Consider the following 9,278-nt stretch of genomic DNA (forward strand, 5'->3'; position numbering starts at 1 on the left):
TGGACACAGGACCCAGATAGGGCTGGAGTTAAAAATAAGCTTATGGAGTGTCTTTTTTGCCTCACACTTCACTATTTGTTCATAATTTCCACTTCCATCTTTACAATAATTAAATCTCATAGTTGTTCTAATAATTGTTAGACATTGAAAATACTTTTCAGTTAGGAAAACATTGTGGTTGGGAAGGCTCTTGAGTCATCCCATAAGGTCAGCCACTGGAAAATATTCTGTATATTGAAAAATAAGGCAGTGGGTGTAACCACAGAACTCTTGTGTAGGAAAAGACAAATATGAAGAGCTCTAGAATAAGAGTTATTTCCTGAGAAGTCAGGCGTGACAATGGGTTAACAACACATGTGCAGTAGAAATTGCATGAGCTCTTTGAATATTCATTTGTTAACATCTCATGCTGAGTGTTTTTATGAGGACTCAGGTAGAAGTTTTATTTAGATAACTTAAATATATTTGTGCATGCGTTTCTGCAGTTTAGCAGCACACCACAGTGGGATTACATTTATTTCTTATTTGAAAGTTATTTGAATAGTTATTGTCTGCTGGTTACTTTATATATATCGTATATATCTATAGACGGACGGACGGACGGACGGACGGACGGACGGACGGACGGACAGACAGACAGACAGACAGACAGACAGACAGACAGACAGACAGACAGACAGACAGACAGATAGATAGATGAAAGTTACTATAAAGTAGAATACCACAGTTGTAAACTTGCATCTCTCCAGTAAATATTTGTATTTAGATCATTTGTGGAAAATTAGACACACCAACAGCAAGCTATCATGCAAGTTGTTGACCCTTCAGGAGTGTAATATTCTGGAAAATGTTCATTGTATTGCACCTGAATGCACCACATTGATATTGCAGACTCTCATTGGTTCCCAGTATTGTTGTATATAGATGCTTAAGCTCCCCAATGTGTGTAACATGACTGCTAACAGAAATAAATGAGCCAACTTAGCACATCCTTGTCAGCCTGATCATTCCTGCACATCTACTAATAAGACAGAAACAAGACAAGGAGTCCTTCTCAAAAGTTTGACAAGTATAACAGCTACCAGCCTCACAATAAAATAATTACTAGGTGTAAAATAAAGGCGCCAAAACTATGAAATGGTAATATTTAGGCTTAACATATTAATGCTAAAAAAAAAGGAAAACATTTTTAGACCTTTTTGGACCTAACCTTTATATTCTTAGCCTAGTAACATAACTCACTAAGTCATATTGTAAGGTTTTATAGGCAATGATGCACAGTGGATCAACAGTGTTGGAAAAGTAGATTTAGACATAATTTTTAATATGCTTTATTATTATTATTATTATTATTATTATTATTATTATTATAGGCAATTATGCTATGAGTGTAATAACGTTGTAACTACAACTTTTTAGCAAGCCGTTTATGTTGTAAAAAACTGTCAAGATTTTAGGATTTTGAAAGGCATGCATAGGTGCGTGACATGATGTAGGCCAGAAAATGATGTAGTTTAAAAAGTTCTGAAAATTTTGTGAAACTCCAATCATTTTGTTCTTGTAGACCAGCATAGTTTTTACACCTTCAGGTATGAGACATCCTTGGATGTGGAAGAGCTAAGGATTATCCATCAATCTAATGGTTATTGGAACCACCACTGTACTTTTGTCAGAGCTGGAATGACATACATATATTTTAGAGTGTAAAAAAATATAGCAATTTATCACCCAGTTCTGCATTTTCTGATTGAAGATGATGATCCTTCTGATCTACTGATAGAAAAAGATGCTAAACTCTTTAGAATCTAAGGGTGTTATCTACTCTTCCACAATGAATAATAGGAAAAAGCTAACTTTACCTCAACCAAGGTGTTTGTCAAAGTAAAAAAAAGGAAATGACACTCAGCTTTTAAAGGTAGATCATCGGAACAAAGACAGAAAATGAACTAGCAAGCAAAATGCCAGGCAAACTCCAGCCACTCACATCTTGCTAACAATAGCACAGCTGCAGGGAACACAGAGGAAAAGACTTAAATCAGGGGAAATGATCAGACACTGATACAAGTACAAACAATATTACCACCAGGATACAGCTGAGCAACAACACAGATATTGTATCTATGACTTGCAAACCAAAGTTGGAACAGGAGCAATCAATACACAGCTAAAAGCAAATAAAACAACATAAAAGCAGGAGAGACTAAACTGGGAAGCAAGCAAGCATATCGACACTGCTCAGAGGGAGAGAAAAATGGTCAGAAACATGGAGCATTCTCCAAGATTTGAACCCCTACGCTGTTTTGGCAGGATGATTTTAATATGTTACTTGTTTGTGGAAGCTAGTATATGTTAAGGTTTATGCTCTGTCACTCTTAAATGCCAGGTGTGATCTCTGTGATTTCCCCAAGGTCTAAATATCTGCCGTGCACACTGGTATGGGTTGTGTCTATTAGAAAACAGTCCTGTGGTGAATAGTGCCAAAACTCAGCTCTAATGGGCCCCAGGATAATGATTACTGTGAGTGATGGCATAATGAGAGCTTTATAAATATGCATGGGTCACAAGGGGTAGTAATATCGTAGATTATTAAAACTGTAGGGTAAGAGGTCAGGCTAATGAGAAAGAGCTGAGGGGGGAGCTACATCCACTGACACAGGAATTAGGCAGACCAGATGTTAAAAACAAAAGCTGTTTTTACTCCATGGGCCAGTAAACTTGTGTATGCCTGGATTGACCAAAAAGAAGGTTTTCTTTCTGTTACATATTAAATCACTTTCTGAAAGTCAAATTTGTTTAACGATCAAAGTACAGATGGACGTAAATGTTTAGATAAGGATTCAGCAAGAACATTTGCGAACTGTCCACATAAACAGTTTGCACAGACAATGGAGATGGGCAGGTCATAAAATCGTAATAAAATAAAGAGTTGCAGTGACTTGCATGCTTTAACAGATTAGATATACAGTATGAGATGCCTGAAAAATGCTTGTCACCTCTGTGTTTACTGTTTAAATAAGTGTTTCAAGAGCTGCTGGGAAATGAAAACGTATTTAGACATTCTGAAAGCAAGAACACTGAACTGCTTTTAAATAGCACATTTGCCACTGATGGAAATTCTCATTGTAACGTGCTTTCAGACAGCAAGCTGCCATCACTGCATCCACCCAATAAAGCTACTGTTGATTGGTGATTCTGAAGTCAAGGCTGCCGATTCTACCATCAAACTAAAATACTGTACTCTACCCTCATCATGCAGTTTAAAAAGAGTATTGCACTTTAAAATAAAGAAAAAATCCTCAGTAGTATGAATAATATTTCTATCTCAGCTGTTGACACCACAAATAATTTTGAATGTTTTCCTCCTAAGGCGGGGCAGTGTATTTATGTTCTCGTGGGGGACCTACCAGTCAAGTGTCTTTTATAGAACGTCTACGGAACAGTGAAGAAAACATACTGGGGGTGGACCTAACAGAGCGGAGGTGCGGTCAAATTGTCTGTTGTACTAAAACAGAAGCTAAAATGGCTCTGAAGTATCTATAAGGCAGGTATGATAAGAGTTGTTGGAATTATATAAACACTAAGGAAAAGAGCTTCAGTGCTGTTAAAGGAAAGAGCCACACATTAGAATGTAAGCAGCATCAACAACAATATACTTCAAGTGCATTTTTCTTTCTGCTCTTGATTTAAAACATTGATAAAGCGAATATGTTATAGTATAGCTTCATCTTACTGTACTACTTTAAAAATACACTCATCATGCACTTTATTAGATACACCTTGGGCTGGGTCAGATGCCCTTCTACCTTCAGAACTGCCTTAATTCTTTGTAACATAGATTAAACTAAGTGTTTAATCTATGTGTTTAAACATTCCTTAGAGATTTTGGTCCTTATTGACATGATAGCATCATACAGTTGCTGATAAGAATCTCCCATTCCACCACAAGGGTGATCTTCTGGATTGAGATCTTGTAGTGTTCTTATTCAGCTTAAACACCAAACACATTACACTCCCATGACGTTAACTTGCTGCCCTTTATTGCAGTCCTGTCATAACATTACTCACCCCAGAAACACAACACTCGAACCTTTTTCCTTCCTAGACTCGCCTGGAAATGACATACACTACAGATCTGGTTACTGTGGAGATCAATGGAGTACAGTCAACTCATTGTCATGTTCAAGAAACCAGTTAATTTGAGTTTTGTGACATGGAACATTATCCTGCTGGAATTAGCCATCAGAAGATGGTACACTGTGGTCAAAAAGGGATGGGCATGATCAGTAACAATACACAGGAAGATTAAACAATGTCCCGACCCCCAGTTTGAAAACCGCTGCTCCACACACTATTACACCATCATCCTAAGCCATTGATACATGGCAGGATGTACTTATGCGTTCATGTTCTTTATACTAAATTCTGTCCAAGCTATGTAAATGTTGCAGCTGAAATGGAGACTCATCAGATCTGGCAAGATTTTTCCAATTTTCTATTGTCCAACTTTGGTGAACCTCTGTGAATTGTGTTAGATGAACTGAACTGAACACCATCCTTTATTCCTGAGCACACAGATGTCGCTCTAATAGTTTCTCTACAACACAAACCTGAACCATGATTCTGCTTACACAACACCTCCCTTTTAAGTAAGAACAACCCCACTTTGTATGTTCTGCTTTATCTTATCCATTCCCCATTACTCTCCTCATATCCTTGACTCCTGTTGGATCTAGCATCTCCATGATCGCTCTGACCTTGTCAAGATCAGGTGTTGCAGTGACCCACAAACATGATGGTATCTTTGCAAACTCACACTTCTAATTCAGGGTCAGTCCCACCTCTCTCAAATTTTCAGGACCTGATGCAATCTGATGTTGTGCTGCTGCATGTCCTTGCCATGCACCATGATGTCTGCACAACACACTACATCTTCACACCCCTCCAGCATCTGTGACATGTAACACTGAAAGTGCGTGCCACCCAGATGGGTTGCTGAAGGTTGTGCAGAGCCTGCTCTCTTCCAGCAATGGGATTTGCCAAAATCCAGAGGTTGCATCCAGTTTTATGAACACTTTAGCTCCAGTCAGCATGGCTAGTGTGATCTTGTCAAGGTTTTGGGTTGAGGTTGTTTTTTCCCAGCTACCTCTGAAAGCATCTTTCCTCAAGCACTGATTGGTGGTGCGCTCCACCTGTGTTGTATGGGTTCAATATAAACTCATAAATATTTTGCAGCTGTAAATTAATGTTTGCAAATAATTTCAGTTTGTATTTGTAATCATGTTTGTCAACCTGCCAAAAAAAAAAAAAAAAAAAAGTAATCTGCCCAAACAATTCAAGTTTGCAAAATGTGCATAAAAGGATTTGCATTGTTGTCAAAAAAAGAATTGTTTCTGTGGAAAGGTAATAGCAGTTCTTTTGCAAACATCAAACATCGCCTTTAAGAACCTGCAAGGTGTGAAAGGACAGGAAGCTGTCTCCTCTCTGATTGGACAGTTTGATTAAGCACCATCCAATCAGACAGACATAAAAATACAGGGACAAAATTCACAAACGTGACTTCAGAGTCTTGCACGCAGTTTTGTGCTTTGCATCTGTGGAGAAGATGTTTGTAAAAAAACTTCTATTATTTTCCACAAATACAAATCTTGTTTACCACCAGGCAAATCATTTTCTGCACATTTGCAAACTTGAATTTTTCAGGCATTTCTCCTAAGAAAGCAATAACCCTCTTCCTCTGCAGTGTTTATCTGTGATTCTGCATAGTGATGAACGCTGCTTGCTGATCTGCATTTCTTTACAAAATGTCCTTTTTATGACATTGTTTACATTCAGCACTCACACACAGGGCAGTCTTTCCATGCATGTAACTTTAACTGCCCACATCTGCTGCATTCCGATGGTTTATTTCCTTTTATCCTTAACTGCCTTCCCTTCTTTCATTGTTTTTTTGTGTACAACCTGTGTTGTGTTGAACCTGCATCATCGCCTGCTCAGTCCCACATATACGTGGCTGTTGCTTTGTCCTTGCTGCACTCTGGCTGACTTGTACCATCGCTTTCTCCGATGTTACCTCTGAGTTCATCTGTAGGCTTTCTGATAGCTTAGCATCTCTAATGCCAACTAAGATCCAGTCTCTGATTAACTCTTCTCTCAGAGCCCCAAATTGGCAGTGTTCTGCCAGTGTTTGCACAGCAGTAATGAAGGACTCCACACTCTGGCCTGACTCTTGGTTCCATCTATTGAAGCAGTAAGTGATGAAATCTCTCTTGACCACATCACAACTATTATACTATCATGTTATAGGTTTAATATATCTTCTGCAAAAGTTACCCACAGTGTACAAGATGTTGTTCACCTCGAAGTCCTGCAACTTTTGGCTGTTTTGTCACTATTGTGTCGCTTTTGAACATCTTCATCCACTGCAGCCACTCATTCGGGTTAGCTATGCTCATTCTGTCTTTAGTGGTGGTTGAAACTGTCTCTTCTGTTTATTTTTGACACCATGTTAAATGAATGACATGGGTGGGCTTATACTCAAAGACATCATGTGACTCAGATACAGGTCAGAACTGAACACACTATGCTTTATTCCTCAACAATTTCCCTGCAACAAAAACCTGATCTATGGTTCTGCTTACACAACAAATTGTAGTCAAAGGCTGGTCATGTTCTGCACATGTTGGTACTCTGCCTACCTTGGTTGTAACCAGTTAATATTTGAATTACTGTTACCGTTTTGTCATTTTCACCCAGTCTGCCCATTCTCCTTTGACCTCTGACATTAAATGTTAATTGTCGTTCAGATGAATTCTGCTGACTGCTCACATCATCGTAGCTTCAGATCATCTGTAGTTTTTTCTCCCTGCATCCTTTCTGAATCTCACATTTCCCAGTGAGGTCAAGGAGAACAACTAAAATGGAAGATTTTTTTAAATTGCATTTTCACTGTTCAATTTTATTCTTGGATTTTTTTAATCTATGTGGTACAGTTTGCAGTCTTTACATTTTATGGCAATAAAATATGTTTTTAATAGATATGTTTACTTTAAGAATAAATTAAATATTTCCCTCTTAAAATAATTGCCTATTTTTAAAAGTTTTTATTGAAACACATTTTTTAAAACTTTTTTTTCTATATTTAATTCAGTTTTATGTGTTTAGAGAATAATTTAAAAAAAGTTATACACAAAGTTCATACACTTTCAAACTGCTGCTTTTAATTACAAACAGCAAGTATTAAACTTGCTGTTTGTAATTCAGTGTATTTTGTTGCAGACGGCATGATTTGCTGCAGAAACTTGCAGAAAGCAGAAATACGAATGGAGCTTTAAGGATTTTACAATGATGTGTTGCAGGGAAATCAGATGTAAAGCTGTCAGGGGATAAGGTGGAGAACAGACAGTAGAACAGGAGGGTTCAGAACAGAATATTTAATCTCTTGAGGAACCTGAGCAGGTAGAAAGTGATGACATTGTTTTGCAATCTATTAACTTCATTGGCTCACGTCATATCAATGCTGTTTCCACCATAATGTGAAGGAGGATAGTTTGATGTACAAGGCTGGCCAAAACCACTCAACCTGTAAGCCATCTGATTACTTTCATCAGAAAACCAGAACACTACTAGGGTAGTTTTAACAGCATTAAAAAAAAATAATTAAAAAAAGTCCTCACATATTTCCTTAAAATCTTAACTTTAACTATTCTAAAACATTTTGAATCTAAAAAGTGTCATGAGGCTGCAGTCACTTTTAACTCTTGTAAATCCATAAATACAGTAAATGTTTTTGTTGAATTGTGTACTATTTACTGTTCCTCACAACATTAAATAGCTATCTCACAGTTTTAATCTTTGGTTACAAAATGCAGTGGCAGCAAGCTGAAAAAGTTAAACTATTATCAAGTCAGACAGCTACACCCGCCTCCTGTGGGTGTCCTCTACAGTAGTTCACTCTTTATAATCATAGTCTCAATTACAGTTGGCAGATCCTGCTAATAAAGGAAAGAAAATCAATCTATGAGTTACAAACATCCAAAAGAGCGAAACAGCCTCTAAGTCACCTCATTTTTTTTTTTTTTTTTTTTTTTTTTTTAGGTGATCTGTCTTTACCTTGGTGGTAGTTTAGAAAGGTTTTGCTCCCAGTATGTCTCTTACTCCACAACCTTTGTAGCTATACAAACTAAAAATAAATCTATCTACGATGTGTGGTTGAATTTCTTAAAGTGACAGCTCTATGGCCAGTTTGAGTATCAAATTGCACCAACGTGAGCGTGTAATTAGCTGCTTCACTACTTGATGGGATTTTGGCTCTGCTGGATTAGAAACGCAACATTCCCATTGTCAATGGGTTTCATGGTCATTATAGGATAGGAATAGCCGTGCCCAACTCTTATTCTAATAACCTTTTTTTCTATTTTAGCATACAGACAATGATACTCTGAACAATAGTAGAACAAAGACACTTTATAAAAAAATAAAATGTCTTTGTGCCAAGGTATATGCTGGGAAAACTGCAGTGTAAGCAAACATGAGGTGCATTAATTTTAATTGTACACATAGTAACTCCAGATGTAGACATAATCCATTTTCCTGAGTTTACACAATTTCCTGAGGACATAATAAAATTTCTATGACATGTTTGTAATCAAAAGACCACAGGTGTACACTGCAGCTGCAATCTTCTGCAACATGTCTTCATGTTACTCTGTATAGCAGTTGTAGGGGCTGGAATATGCCACCTAACTCTAATATTAAGAAATTGCGTCAATATATGGTACACGAAAGAAAGCACTGCTCCAGTGCCTATTAGCATTGGACTAGCCACTATGGGGCTCATACAGTGACAGCTAATATGGATGCAAAAAATAAAATTTTGCTGAGAAAAATAATCTAACTTAAACTTCAAACAGAAACAATGCATTGACATTAAAAAAATGTTGCAATGAAAAACTAAATTACAAATTATGTCTCTAATTTTAGGAGTTAAAACCCAGCATTATCATTAAAAGATCTCATAATATTGAAAATGGAATCTCCTGTAATGCGTGAGATTGCACCAGGATTCATGCAACGGGATCTGCAAAGACATTCCATAGACATGCTTGCAGTGCTGCAGCACATATTGGCTGAATAATCTTCCAGCATACCTCTGCCAAACCAACATAATGTGTTAAACTCTTAAAAATAAACATAGTTACTAGGGGTGTAACGGTACGCAAAAATCATGGATCGGTAACTTGGTTCTAAGATCATGGTTCGGTTCTTTTTCTGTATAATAA

Source organism: Melanotaenia boesemani, chromosome 10 (assembly GCF_017639745.1).
Source record: "Melanotaenia boesemani isolate fMelBoe1 chromosome 10, fMelBoe1.pri, whole genome shotgun sequence".
NCBI classification, from domain to species: Eukaryota; Metazoa; Chordata; class Actinopteri; order Atheriniformes; family Melanotaeniidae; genus Melanotaenia; species Melanotaenia boesemani.